The sequence below is a fragment of the Carassius gibelio genome, chromosome B15 (assembly GCF_023724105.1).
Source record: "Carassius gibelio isolate Cgi1373 ecotype wild population from Czech Republic chromosome B15, carGib1.2-hapl.c, whole genome shotgun sequence".
NCBI classification, from domain to species: domain Eukaryota; kingdom Metazoa; phylum Chordata; class Actinopteri; order Cypriniformes; family Cyprinidae; genus Carassius; species Carassius gibelio.
In genome coordinates, this window is record NC_068410.1 from 23,270,564 (window position 1) to 23,286,339 (window position 15,776).

Consider the following 15,776-nt stretch of genomic DNA (forward strand, 5'->3'; position numbering starts at 1 on the left):
GCATGAATAAATTATTAGCAGAAATGTTCCAGTAATTTCATTTATTCTTATTTTTCTATTTTAGTTTGTTTTCTAATGTTCAGAGTTGTTCTGTTTTTCTGAATATGCGGTTTGTCACCATTGTTGAGATGCCTACACTAATCTTTGATGTATGTCTGTGCCTAAAACAAGCTTTTTTTTTTTTTAAATTAGCAGAACAACTTTCAAGAAATCATTTTAATTAACGCGTACTGTCCAATCAAAGGGTTGTTATAATCAATGAGGTCAATCAAATCTTTTTAGGCTTTAGTTGTGTTTGGTGATTCAGGTCAAATGCCCAGATTATGATTTTTTCTTGTCTGTTTGTTACAATTAAATTATAAAAGCCAAACCAAATCTCACTTTATAATTGTAAGGCTCAAGAGCCCAACTAAACCAAACACTTACCACTATAATGGTGACATAAACATAGTTAATTTAATTTAAAGGGTTAGTTCGCCCAAAAATGAAAATTCTGTCATTAATAACTCACCCTTATGCTGTTCCAAGCATGTAAGGCCTCCTTTTATCTTTGGAACACAGTTTAAGATACTTTAGATTTAGTCAGAGAGCTCTCAGTCCCTCCATTGAAGCTGTGTGTACGGTATACTGTCCATGTGCAGAAAGGTAAGAAAAACATCATCAAAGTAGTCCATGTGACATCAGAGGGTCCGTTGGAATTTTTTGAAGCATCGAAAATACATTTTGGTCCAAAAATAGCAAAAACTTATTCATCATTGTCTTCTCTTCCGTGTCTGTGTGAGACAGAGTTCAAATCAAAGCAGCTGGATTTCTGGTTCGCGAACGAATCATTCAGTTCACCAAATCGAACTGAATCATTTTAAACGGTTCACATCTCTAATACGCATTAATCCACAAGCTGTTAACTTTTTTAATGTGGTTGACACTCCCTCTGAGTTCAAACAAACCAATATCCCAGAGTAATTCATGTACTCAAACAGTATATTGACTGAACTGCTGTGATGAACACCGAGCCGAGCCAGATAACGAACAATAGACTTACTCATTCACGAGTGAAGAACCATTTCTGTCAGACGTGTCCGATTCGTGAACCGAGGAGCTGATGATACTGCGCATGTGTGATTCAGCGTGAAGCAGACCTACACACAGAGCGTCTGAACTGAACTGATTCTTTTGGTGATTGATTCTGAACTGATTCTGTGCTAGTGTTATGGGTGCGGGTAAACCGAAGGCTTGAATCAAGGGCAATCATCGCCAATGACGCCATTACATAGAGCGCAAAAGAACTGGTGAACCGTTTTCTTCAACCGGTTTATTGAATCGAACTGTCCGAAAGAACTACTGGTGATCCGAACACCGATGCAACCGGTTCTTCACTCGTGAACGAGTCAATCTATTGTTCGTTATCTGGCTCAGCTCGGTGTTCATCACAGCAGTTCAGTCAGTGTACTGTTTGAGTACATGAATTACTCCGGGATATTGGTTTGTTTGAACTCAGAGGGAGTGTCAGCCACATTAAAAAAGTTAACAGTTTAAGTCATTTGTGGATTAATGCGTATTAGAGATGCGAACCGTTTAAAACGATTCAGTTTGGTGAACTGAATGATTCGTTTGCGAACCGGATATCCAGCTGCTTTGATTTGAACTCTCTCTCACACAGACATGGAAGAGAAGACAATGCTGAATAAAGTCGTCGTTTTTGCTATATTTTTGGACCAAAATGTATTTTCGATGCTTCAAAAAATTCCAACGGACCCTCTGATGTCACATGGACTACTTTGATGATGTTTTTCTTACCTTTCTGGACATGGACAGTATACCGTACACACAGCTTCAATGGAGGGACTGAGAGTTTTCGGACTAAATCTAAAATATCTTAAACTGTGTTCCGAAGATAAAAGGAGGCCTTACATGTTTGGAACAGCATAATGGTGAGTTATTAATGACATAATTTTCATTTTTGAGCGAACTAACCCTTTAACACTCTGAGTGTGGACACATATAAACACTGAAGCAGTGTTAAAAGTAACACTGAAGCAGAGTTGGAGGTAATGAAATAATTAAGAAGTTAATTGAGTTATGACTGAGAAAAATCACAATTTGTGTGTCACCATAATAGTGGTCAGTGTTTGCTTTAGTTGGGATCTTGACCCCTTCAGTTATTAACTTTAGATTTTGTGTGGTTGTGGTAACTGAGTTATATCATAGAGACAGACCAGAGCCAAGACAATCTCATGGGTTTGATTATGGTTTGGGCTAATTGTCATGGAGTGATCTGAATGCCTGAGTTCAGGATTCTGTATTGTGTACATAAATTAGTTGGATGAAGTGATCCAGCATTTTTGCCATAATATGACATGTTTTTAAAAGTTAGCTCTACATAAAGAAAGAGTTCTTTAGTTTAGACACACAGACATCAAGAATCAGCGTGAGAATCACAACAACGGTTACGATCAAAAAAACATGTTGAAGCCAATAAAAACTCATCCATGGCTCCCATCATGCATTGCGGCATGAATAAATTATGAGCTGAACGGTCTTTTTAACTTTTTTTTCTAAATATATTTTATTTTTGCTGTTTTTATGTTAATTTTTGCATCTAGTTTTGTGATGTTGAGAATAGATCTGTTTATCAGAATATGCTATTTGTCACCGTTGTTGAGATTCATATTCTGATTCTTGTTATCTGTGTGTGCCTAAAATTAAAACTCTTTAATAAAAGAAAAAAGTCATAATGACAGAATCACGAGATGCCTTCAAAATGTATAGAAAATAAAGACTTTCTTTGCTGTTGCAATTGATAATGATCAATAAGGGAAAAATGTAAATGAGTTCAGTAACATAATTATTGCCATTTTTGCCCTTGGCTTGACACACAAATTTGAAAATTAAAAAGTTACAAGCCAAGATCCCAACTAAAGCAAACACTGATCAATATAATGGTGACACACAAATTGTGATTTTCTCGGTTGGTGATTCTGCTTGTTAACATTAGGTATATTCTATAGTGGTCAACCTTTTAACACTGCTTCAGTGTTTATATGGGTCCACACTCAGAGTGTTAAATTAAATTCCTTCTCATGTGTGGCCATGAGGCAGTGGAATACTCTTCCCAGGGAACATATCTTGTGCACAGATTCTCACACATTATCATGCCTGACAAAGAGTTGGTTGCTAAGTCACTCATCTTTGAGATAGCATACTTGTCTGTGTGTGTGTGTTTGGGGGGGGGGGGGGTATGGGTGTGTGCTTAAGATGCTACTGAACTGTTTAAGTGCGTTTGCTGGAGAGAGGAGAGAGAGAGAGTAAATGGGTTGATGGCCTCCCTGGCTCTGTTTTTTGCAAACTTGGTTGTCTGTAATCTCAATGGACATCATTTTATCCATAATTCTGTAAAATTTAAGTTTGTTTACCTTTGTTTAAAAAAAAGACTTCCTCGTTTCCTTTTTCTCTATCACATTATAGAAATCATCAGAAGTTATATATCACTTGAAAACACAAAATCTCAAAATTCATCCTTCAAAACCCATTTTAAAATCAGACATTGCATTACCATGTAAATGGTACATAAGAATCATGTTACAAAATGTTTTCAGTCATGAATTATAAAAATTTATGTTTGTATCATGCACATTCATGTCTATCTTCAAAAACGTGAGTGACAGTTATCAGGTTAAAGAAGGCAAACTAATTGCAAATGCTAGAAAATTTAGGCAGACAATAATTTTATCAAGACTAAATTATTTCAGTAATAAAGACATACTTAGTAAGGGTGAGGAAAAATAACTTTATACTCTTCAATCAGAGATAGATGATTTTTATACAGAAAAGGCTAAAGGAGCATTCATACGATCTAGAGCCAGGTTGAATGAGGAAGGGGAAAAAATCATCATATTTCTTTCATTTAGAAAAACAAAAACAAGCTTTGAAAACTATTATATTAACTAATATTAATTAATATTATATTATTAATTATATTATTAGACTTAGCATTGATAATTGTATAAGCCAAAAAAAAACATTAATTGATGACTACATATTCCTTCTATAACGATTTATATAAATCTAAATTTTCAGAAAGCGATTGTGATCTCTTCTTTTCCTTTTTAAAAGATAGAGTCCCTATTATAGACTCTGATTTTAGAAATATGATGAATGCTGACGTTGAGATTTCAGAATTAGACACTGCTATAAAGCAAATGTCTAATGGAAGTCGCCAGGTATTGATGGCATCACAGTAGAATTATATAAACACTTTTGGAACGAAATAAGAATTTTAGTTTTGAAGCACTAAAGGAATGTATAGATAAAGCTGAATTATCTCCATCAATGAAGCACGGTTTAATTATTCTAGCTACAAAGTCGAAAGATAAATTATTTTTAGACAATTGGAGACCAATAACTATTTTATGTAATGATTTCAAACTGCTCTCTCATGTTTTTGCAAATAGACTAAAAAAGGGTATTGGTGAAATTATTAGTGAAACACAACCGGCTTTTATCAAAGGGAGAAGTATTCACAGTCATATTACACTAGTTCTTGATATGCTTGATTATAACTTTTTAATTCCTCAGACAAGCTTACTTCTATTTCTAGATTTCTTCAAGGCATTTGATACCCTTGAACACTCCTTTTTGTTTAGATCCTTATAAACTTTTGGTTTTGGCCTTGTTTTGTAAAGTAGTTTCCATGTTTTATAATGATTTTTTTAGTCATGTTTCTCTTAATGTTGGTTCATCACCCAGAATCCAAGGATTCATCAGGGATGACCTGTCACGCTGTCTAGTCTCTGTTTCCCTGGGTGTCCACTAGTGGGCTCACTTCCCCTTAGCCTCTTCACCGTAGGCACTAGAATTCCACTAGTCTTTTCCTTTCATCACAGTAATTGCACTCCTGCTAACTGCACCAGGTGCCTTCACTTAATTGTCATTATCCTCCCTATATTTACCAGTCTTTTCCTGTTGTCTGTATGGAGTCCTTTCCTTTCGTATCCCAGTATTCTCGTCCTCCGAGATTCCTCATATTCTGAGTTCACTTTCAGTTCCGTTCCCTTTCCTTTTCCTTTCTGGTTTGTTTGTTTTGTTTGGACTGCATTCTGGTTTTGACCCTGGCTTGTTTTCACAACGATTTGGATTATCCCAATAAAAAGACATACCTGCATTTGGATCTCTCTCTCCCTGTGTTTAACTGGATCGCGATCATCACAGAAGGACTCCATCCTTTAGATCCAGCGGTATGTCTTTTCATGTTTCCTCCCCAGCCACCGAGCAGGATAGGAGTGGTTTTGAGGGAACCCGCCTGTTTGTTTTCCGTGGGACCAGGGGAGGTCACAAAGGAGTTAGTGGTCGAGAGGAGGTCCGACATCGCTCTCCACCATGGACTCCCTGCGACCCTGGGCTCGTGTGGAACGGATCGGAGCCGTCGTCTCACCACGGATGGAGAGGAAGCGCGCGTCGGTCAATCCAACAGCACTGCACGAGATGGCCGCCAGCCCAGCGCCGCTGCGCAGAATGGCCACCGGTCCAGTGCCGCTGCCCAGGATGGCTGCCAGCCCAGCAACCCTTACGAATATTACCCATGGTTTTAACAATAACACCACAAATCATCGTTCCTGTAGCCACACAGCAAAATCCCCAGTGTTAATTTAAGACTTTGAGTGTGGACACATATAAAGACTGAAGCAGTGTTAAAAGTAACACTGAAGCAGAGTTGACGTTAATGAGGTAATTAAGAAGTTAATTGAGTTATGATTGACCATTATTGAAGACACCTGATGTTAACAAGCAGAATCACCAACCGAGAAAATCACAGTTTGTGTGTCACCATTATAGTGGTCAGTGTTTGCTTTAGTTGGGATTTTGACTTGTAACTTTTTAATTTTCAAATTTGTGTGTCAAGCCAAGAGCAAAAATGGCAATAATTATGTTTTAATGTAATCACTGCTTGACCTTAATTACTGAACTCATTTACAGTTGTTCCTCTTCTTATTGATCATTATCAATTGTAACAGCTTTGATTCTGCAAAGAAAGTCGGTATTTTCTATACATTTTTTGTGATCTCGTGATTATGATTTTTTTCTTTTATTAAAGAGTTTTGATTTTAGGCACACACAGATAACAAGAATCAGAATATGAATCTCAACAACGGTGCCAAGCAGCATATTCAGATAAACAGATCTACTCTGAACATCACAAAACTACACTAAGTAGACATCGAAAACGCCTCTTTTAACGCCACTGGTACCGCAGCGGCGGCGGTATAAAGTGCATTTGCAGCTTTTGACCACTGAGTTGCGCTTTAACCACAAGTTATCAAACAACCGCATCAAATCACATTTTCGCAAATAGACGTCAGTTTTGCCTCGCTGATGTGTTACATTTGATGGCTTCAGTCACAGAAAATGAAAGAAAAACACTATAGTTTAAATATTTCATATATTTAATATTTAATATTCAAAGATGAAAGTTTGGTATTTATGAAGTTATGTGCATTTCTTAGAACGAGAAAGAGAAAGAATCTGTGCTTATATTTTCTAATCTACATGGTATTAAACAATATTTTAGATTGGACACATTTAAAAGGTGTGCAGTATTATTTATATTATATTAATTATGCGTTATATTATTCAGAAATTTAGAAATTAAGATTAAGAAATTGTTGCATGTTTAAATGTGAAGCACTGTATAATTACGTTTTCATCATTTAGGCCTAATTTGCCTAAAACAAGAAACGAATAAAATTTAACCGGCACGATTAAATCTTTGAAACTCTAAAGAATTAATAAAACGTCCTCACGATTAAACTCAAGTTCTCTCATTATAATCAACAACATTCACACGATGTAAAAAAAAAAAGCTTTAGTAATTGACAACTAAAGTAATTTTAGAATAATGTTAGAGTCAGCGCCGTGGATCATTTCAGAAAGATAACAGCTTTAATACCAGTATTAAAGACTTTTTAAAATAAGTTGAGCTCAAAACTCACTCTTAGTTAGCAGCAAGTGTTTGAAATAACTTGATCCGATGTGGATTATAATCACTAAACAAGGCAGAAATATTAAGAAGCAATGTAAAAGACTATGCACGCTAAACATTAACGTTACCATAGTAAACATGGTAAATATGACCGCTTGGATAAATCAGACGTCAGCTTCTTATTCTCTATCACAATTGTGTATTTATTAAGTAACATTTTATCTGTCTTCTCGTTTCGTGAGTTTAGCTCCACGTTGCATATCATCAAAATATAATAATGATTTTTGTTTGGGAGCTTTTATAAAAATAGAGAGTCTGCGCTGCTGATCATTTCGGAAGGATAACAGCTATAACACCAGCATTAAACACTTTTCTAAATAAATCAATCTCAAAACTCACTTTCAGTCAGCAGTCTTTGAAATAACTTGATCCAATGTGTATTATAATCACCATACAAGGCAGAAATATTTACAAGCGATGCAAAAGTCTGTGCACTCTATGCATTAACAGTAAACATGTTAATTTTTATTGAATGCTAGACATCAAGTTGTTGTTATTTTAATCTGAAAGAAGGATTTTTTTCAGTAAGCTAGGCCCTATGTGTTCAGTAAGCTTGTTTCAGTAAGCTATGTGTTTTCAAGGCTTCAAGGTTTTATTGAATGCTATCTCTATACAAGTGCAAAGTAATGCATTCTTAGTCAGTCTTTATTTTGTAATTTTTAGAGCAATAAACATATATTGCAATGTTAAGGAATTCATGTTTTACATATTCAGATATGTAAATCAACATGTATAAATTGTTAGTAGTCAATTAATGGGGAGATAATCAAAATCGAATCGGTCTTAAAAAATTCATCGTTAGATTAATCGATGCATAAAAAAATAATCGCTAGATTAATCGTTTAAAAAATAATCGTTTATCCCAGCCCTAATGTAGATGTATGAAATAGACATACAAAGTTCAATTTCGGGGAAAAGGAGGACGCATTTGTGGGCCGCATTTGAAGGATCCTACGAATTTGGACAGCCTTCGTCGCGGCGCTGTGACGTAACATCCTTCAAATGAGTCCTCCGAAGGATGTAGACCCTGAATTTGGACACAGCTTCTATCTTCAGCACAATGATAACCCATAAAACAGACAACACAAACCCTTTAAATCCCAACAAAACATTAAATTGCATTAAAAATTTCTTTGTGGGTTATGATATGTTCATATTTTAGTTTTTGGAGTCCCCAACAACAGGTTGACATGTATGCAAGGTCAAAAAACCCTTTCATTGTCTTATAATATGTATTTATTTTTTACTTATTTGCTCAACGACTTCCAAACGATTCGCAGTAGTAGAGATAAGGGTTTTCTTATGTTAGGCTTAAATTTTTAAAAGCTAAATTTGTTAAATCAAAAACTACTAGAGACTATCTGATCAGATTAATTATAGTACTTGCTGATGGTTCTATTGATTTAGTCATTATGTGCAGGTGTGTGTGTGTGTGTGTGTGTGCCTGTTATCATGTTCAGCCCTGTTTGTGTTAGGTTGTCCGCTGTTGTCTACGTTAACCTTGTGTTTGGACTGTTTCTCTGTGTGGACTTTTGCCTTGTGGGTTATTATTAAAGACTACTACCTTTGTTCATATTTGTGTGTATTACGCTTACTTCACAACATATCACAACTTATAATATCACAATAACATAAAATTAGTGTGAAATTACAGTATGTTTCAGGTTAACAATTGCATTACTACCACAGTAATTTCACAGTGGGACTTCTCTTGTATCTAACTGCACTCAGATATTTCTTGTATACAAACAGCATCACACTGTGTAGTGTATACAGAGGCGCTCAGCATACAATGTGGAATGAATAGATTATGCTGTAGAGTTTTTTTATTATTCTTGTTGGTTTTGTTTGTGCTATTGAACTAGTTTTTGGTTCACTTTTACCAGTCTGTGTTGTTGGTTTATTGTGTAGAGGAAGTTGTGGCCTAAAGGTTAGAGAGTTTGACTCCTAACCCTAAGGCTGTGGGTTCAAGTCTTGGGCCGGCAATACCACGACTGAGGTGCCCTTGAGCAAGGCACTGAACCCCAACTGCTCCCTGGGCATCACAGCATAAATGGCTGCTCACTGCTCTGGTTGTGTGTTCAGATAAAAAGACTTTATGTTCATGCTAACCTACAAAGCAATTGTCGTTTGTGCCAAACAACCAGTTACACTCAGCCCACATGCAGCAAAGAATTGTGGCCCAGATCTGGAATACATACATGGGCCATAACACTATAAATAAAGGTATAATTCTACAGAAAATACCTAGGATTTTTCCCCAGGTTTTTTTATTTTATTTTGAATTGCAGTCAAAACGCTGTAAAATTATCTCTAAATTAACAAGTTGGCTGGTATTTAAAGAATTATGACATTAATGATAATTTACAGTAAGTAAATTTTTTTGTACATAAAACTACTGTATTCTTATAGAGTATGTTTTGTTTTCTTAAATTAAAAAAATATATATGTAAAGTTACACAAATAATTTTTAATTAATACAATAACAAAACTTTTAGATGATAAAATGATCAAATTACTGGCAGCAACAGCTGCCCAACAAAAACCATAAAATTAAAGTAAAATCTCTTTATCTTTTAAATATCCTTAATTTTTATGATCAAACACCAAACACCAAAAAAAAAAAAAAAACAGGGCACAGGGCACCAAACAAAAACCTTAAAATTAAAGTAACATATCATTGTTTAAACAAGCTGACAACATTGTTAATTTACAGGCAATTCCTAAATGATTACAATTAGACACCTTCACTGTAAAAGTAACTAATTAACTAATTCATTAATTAAATGTCACATGACTGGCAACAGCTGAACATGAAATGTTAACAGATCTTTCTCGATTTCAGCATCTTCACTTATTAAAAACCAGTCTATTTATTATATACAAAACCTCTTATTGAGTATTAACTGAGGTTTAGATGTAAATGTTTTATTGAAAAAAATATTTTTGAAGTCACCATTGTTAAGATAGTTAAGTGGATTTATCTTATATACATACAATCATGAGAAAAGTTTTGCTATGTTCATTTTTAAGTGTCATTAAGTGTCATAAGTGGCTCGTTCGGAATTACTGTCTCCATACAGCAAGAAAATCTCTGGTTTGAGTCCTAGCTGAACCAAAAAGACTTTTCTCTCGAGATGGGTGATACCACATTTTTTTCATATGATACGATATATTTTTGTTACAATTTTAACGTTTCCGATAGCGCTTTAAAGTGCGTGTGATTTAAAAAAAAATAAAATAAATAATAATAATATATTATTAGTATTAATAATATGTTTATCATTAAATTTAAAGACAATTGACATACACATTCTGTCTATCAATAACTAATTTATTAGAAAAGCTAATTTAAATAAATGAAAGTGTTTAATAACCTTCTTAAAATATTGATTAGAAATTACAAAATAATAATAATAATTATTATTATTATTATTATTATTATTACAGTATATTAATACTTCTTTGTAAATTATTATTTGAAGTAACCATGGTTAATTTGCAGTTACCATGCACAGCAAAATCCCCAGTGTTAATTTAACACTCTGAGTGTGGACACATATAAACACTGAAGCAGTGTTAAAAGTAACTGAAGAAGAGTTGAAGGTAATTAAATAATTAAGAAGTTAACTGAGTTATGATTGACCATTATTAAAGACACCTGATGTTAACAAGCAGAATCACCAACGGAGAAAAATCACAGTTTGTGTGTCACCATAATAGTGGTCAGTGTTTACTTTAGTTGGGATCTTGAGCCTTCAGTTATTAACTTTAGATTTTGTGTGGCTGTGGTAACGGAGTTATAACATACAGACAGACCAGAGCCAAGGCAATCCCATGGGTTTAATTGTGGTTTGGGCTAATTGTCATGGAGTGATCTGAATGCCTGAGTTCAGGATTCTGTATTGTGTACATAAATTAGGTGGATAAAGTGATCCAGCATTTTTGCCATAATATGACATGCTTTTAAAAGTTATCGCTACATAAAGAAAGAGTTCTTTAGTTTAGACACACAGACATCAAGAATAAGCGTGAGAATCACAACAACGGTAACCATCAAAAAAGCATGTTGTAGCCAATAAAAAAATCCATGGCTCCCATCATGCATTGCGGCATGAATAAATTAGGAGCCGAACCGTCTTTTTAACTTTTTATTCTAAATATATTTTATTTTTGCCGTTTTAATGTGAATTTTTGTATCTACAGTAGGTGGCCAGCCTTTCTGGGAGCCTTACAGGCTCAACTGTAATTCAGTCGCGTGTTAAAATCATTTGCAAAACTACCGCCAGGTGGTTCAAAGGGACGGATTGCGAAATGAATGTAATTGTAAAATGAGATAAAAGAAGGAAGTAAAATATTAAGTTATGTTTGATTCAAAACAACTGAACACCTGTGGCAGTGCGATTTGTAGTTGTAGAGAAAAGCCACACATGTGGATCAGTAAATTTGAAGTCACAGAGAGAAATGTTTTAAGAGTTGCAAACCTGTAGACTTTTTTTCTCTCCCACAAACACAACACAACAGTTACACCTTCTCAAATTCTTCATTGCAGCTGCACAAATCCTATTCTACAAATCACACATTTAGAAACTCGTACGCTCACATTTTTGAAACAATTGCTGCAGTGAATGTGGTGCAAAACGCATTTACACACCCCCATCAAGAAATGTGAAGTAGTGGAGAAATGTTGCACATCCGCAAATCTATACGTGAATTCATCCAATGAGAGTTGCACACTTGTAGAATATTTTCTCAGAAATGTCTTGTATATTTTTCTAACACAAACACAAAGTACATAACTACATCTGCTTGAATCTGCTGCGATGAATCTCAAACACAGTTTTTCGCTTTTAAGTGACAAGTTTCGCGCTCTCCCTTTTGCACCAAGATATTTGGTTCAAAAGTGATTTGTGCATCTGTAGAGGTAGTGGGCGGGACTGTTTAGAGATTAGAGAATTTCAGCCAATCAGAAGAGCTACTGAGCCAGTAGATATACGCCCCAAGCAGTTTACGCCCCTGTTGTTACTCATGCGTCCAGTAGGGGAAGGCTGTATATTAGTATATGAGCCCAGTCATACATAAGAACAGCAGACCATATCTATATGTATGATAGCAGCAGACCTTCTTGAAGCGATACGTTTGAGGTATGTTAAATAATCTGCTAAAGTTATTGTTGTTGATTGTATTGTGTAATGATGCAACATTTATTATTTATAAAAGATTGATCAATTAAATATCAATGAGCTATATCAATTCAAAAGATGGGTCAATTTATTTCGAGAGGCAAAAGTACTTGATTGAGTCAGATGTTCTGTCTGACTCAAACTTAACTAACCACAGTCCATCATCAATGGACAAATAAAAAAAAAGTGGCTTGACACTTTTTCCAAGTGTTCCATCAATATTGTTCATTGAAGATCAGGAGCGAATTTATGTTATCTACACTCAGATGACTTCAATTCTGGACGGCACACCTACACACCGATTCATTATGGATGTCTCTTTTCCAGGGGTAGGTCTTGTGTGTTAGTTGTGTTCTGCATGGTGTAATATTCACATTGTTTTTAATGTCAAATAGTTTATCCATAATGTTAGATCATTGCTATAAAATAATAGTTTTGTGCTTTATATAGAAAAGGCACTTTTGATTTTTTTTTTTTTATTGCTTTTTTTTTTTTTTATCAGTGAGTGGGATCACTTTGACAGCAGGATAAAGAAACAATTAAAGAAGAGTGGCAAGCCATTGGAGAGTCATCTACAGGAGTCATGCTGTTAAGAAATATATATTTTTTTTTTATTGTGAACAATGTTGTCTCTTTATTTTAAATGACCCTTAGAACTTTAGAAAAAGTTTAAATTGTGTTTGTCTTCATAAAATGCTATGTAGGCCATGTTTTGTTGCTGTATGACGAGCAATTGTGAATTGTACAGCAAATGTTTCATTTAGGATCCATATGATTACACAGTACTGTATGTCTAATGGCCTGAATATGGTTAATATCTAAATAAAACTTAATATAAATTCACAACATCATATATCAGTCAGTCTCCTTTATATATAAACAGTTTATAAATAAATATAAATAATACATTTTACAATAGGTCATAGGTCTGCAGCCTCCCCCTACTTGACGCATGAGGAACAACAGGGGCGTAAACTGCTTGGGGCGTATATCTACCGGCTCAGTAGCTCTTCTGATTGGCTGAAATTCTCTAATCTCTAAACAGTCCCGCCCACTACCTCTACAGATGCACAAATCACTTTTGAACCAAATATCTTGGTGCAAAAGGGAAAGCGAAAAACAGTGTTTGAGATTCATCGCAGCAGATTCAGTTATGTACTTTGTGTTTGTGTTAGAAAAATATACAAGACAAATGCATTTTGAGAGAAAAATCTTTTGAGACACATAGACATCAATAATCAGTATATGAATCTCAACAATGGTGACATGCTTCATGCAGCAATGCATGCTGGGAGCCACCATAGTATAAAACTCATGGCTCCTAGCATGCATTGCTGCATGAAGCATGTCACCATTGTTGAGATTCATATACTGATTATTGATGTCTGTGCGTGTCAGTGTAGGTTAAGTTTTTTTGAGCTCATGTTTAAAAGATTTTAACTGATTGTTATAATACCATGGGATTTCATGTGACAGAAACACAGTGTTTGTAATATAAATGTAAAAACATCAGTGAATCAGGTTATTTTATGATTATAAAACCGTTAACAGATAACAGTCATCACCTGATCTCATTTCACGTTAGCTTTCTTTGATGCTGCAAATGTGCTTGACACACAACTGTCACAACGAAGACAAAAGATATAATAAGTGTTAAGAGCCCAACTAATGGAAACACTAATCACTGTAATGGTGTTTAACTGTTATATGTTATGGAAATTAAACACATTAAACACACAAAGTTGGGTTTAGACGTCAACCCAACTTTCATTTTCAACCAAAATATGACGTCTGACTGACGTTGGATTAGTTGGAGTCCAACGTCTTCCTGACGTCACATTGATATACTGTGCCTGCTGGGAAAGGTCACCCAAAATACTTGTTTAGAGCAATAGAAAGAATACAGTAACCAATGTAAACTTGAGGGCTTTAAGCTAATACAGATAGTGCTTTTCCAAAAAAATAAAAAATAAATAAATAAAAAATTAACAGTGGGAGCCAGCAGCCAGCCTGTCATGGAGAAAAAAAAAACTCTGAATGCTCCACGTGAAACTTTGGCGTTCCGCCCTTTGTCTATCGTGTCTAATGATTTTGGTTAATATGCATGAGGGAGAGAGAGAGAGAGAGAGAGAGAGAGAGAGAGAGCGAGCGAGCAAGAAGCGCTCGTGTAGTTTGAAGACTGTGAGTGCGAGAGCGCATGTGAAACTTTGGTGTTTCGCCCTTTTTCTATCGTGTTTAATGACTTTGATTAATATGCACAAGGGAGAGAGAGAGCAAAAAGCGCTCGTGTTGTTTGAAGACTGTGAGTGTGCGCGCACAGCCGGGGCTCTCTCTCGTACGCGCTGTCAGGCGAATCTATTCTACATCACTTACCGATCAAATAAGGCTTTGAAAGCCGCCAAAAAAAAAAGATCAATCCAGAAAAACCCCTGGATTGGTTAAAGTTGGACAGAATGTTGATCCGGCCATCGCGTAGCTATATTCAGCGCACATAAGGTAAACATTTTGCAAACGTTTTTTAGAAATAAAAACAGGTCGACAAATCGATGCGCATATTTTGCATCGACATATTTTTTGCGTCACCGTCATCGATGACCTCGACGCGTTGTTCCAGCCCTAATCTACATAGAAACAGTAAAAAAAAATTCTGATAACTTCAACTAGAAAAACTTGGATGTTCACATCGTGATGGTGTTAAGAACTAAACATGTTTAGAGTTGAAACCAAGGGCGTAGATTTGGTTTGAACATTGGGGGGGTTGAACATTGTATGATGCCTGTTATTTTTTTCAAAAACAATTTTTTTTTATGTGTATTGTTATTGGATAATTTCTATCTATCTATGTGCTTTAACTGATTACAAATTCAACATAGAAATTTATTTTAATATTTTTACATTCCACCTTAATGCATTTTAATTTTTTTTAAAGGGAAACACATCGGCTCTTGAACAACTGTAAAGATGAAATTTAGATACACCACTTACTCAAAGGCACAGAATAGGGATTATGATTACACAGTTTAAACGAAAGCTCCAAATATCTGCTTGCGCCTCTCACAACCAACAACAAATATTTGGCACACCAACTTGTTGTCTAAGAGGTCCAACCTGCCTTGGTGGACATGTCAAACTGCCACATGATTCTGTCTCTTTTGTGACATACTTGAGCGTAGCCATGTTTTTAACCTTCTAAGGGCGCTAAAGCTCCTTTCTGCTTCTGAAGAGTATACTGGTACAACCAGAAGCAACCTGACCAGAGTTTACACTTCACTGAACAGGCCACGGACTTCCACTGACAAAGCTTTAAGAATGTTTGCTGCCTCCATACTGGATCCAAATTGGTAGTTATGTCTAAACATTGGTAACTGAACTGCAAGAAACTGGCTGTTGATCTTAGGATACTCACGACACACTGAATCAATTTGTCCAGTGAGCAGAGTGTCCTCTAGTTTCTGTATAGCCTAACTTTACAAAGCTGCTGTTTTTCTATACGGTTTCCTATTTTATCTTCTTTACCTGATCACTTGCTCCTCCTCTCCCTCTGCTGACTTTTCTAC

The 15,776-nt window shown here is 35.4% G+C and overlaps 1 protein-coding gene across 1 annotated transcript in view; it reads left to right on the forward strand.

Moving 5' to 3' along the window:
• LOC127973081 (Fc receptor-like protein 2) overlaps positions 1-15,776 on the forward strand; it is a 199,772-nt gene that overhangs the window by 110,167 nt on the left and 73,829 nt on the right. The window lies entirely within an intron of this gene.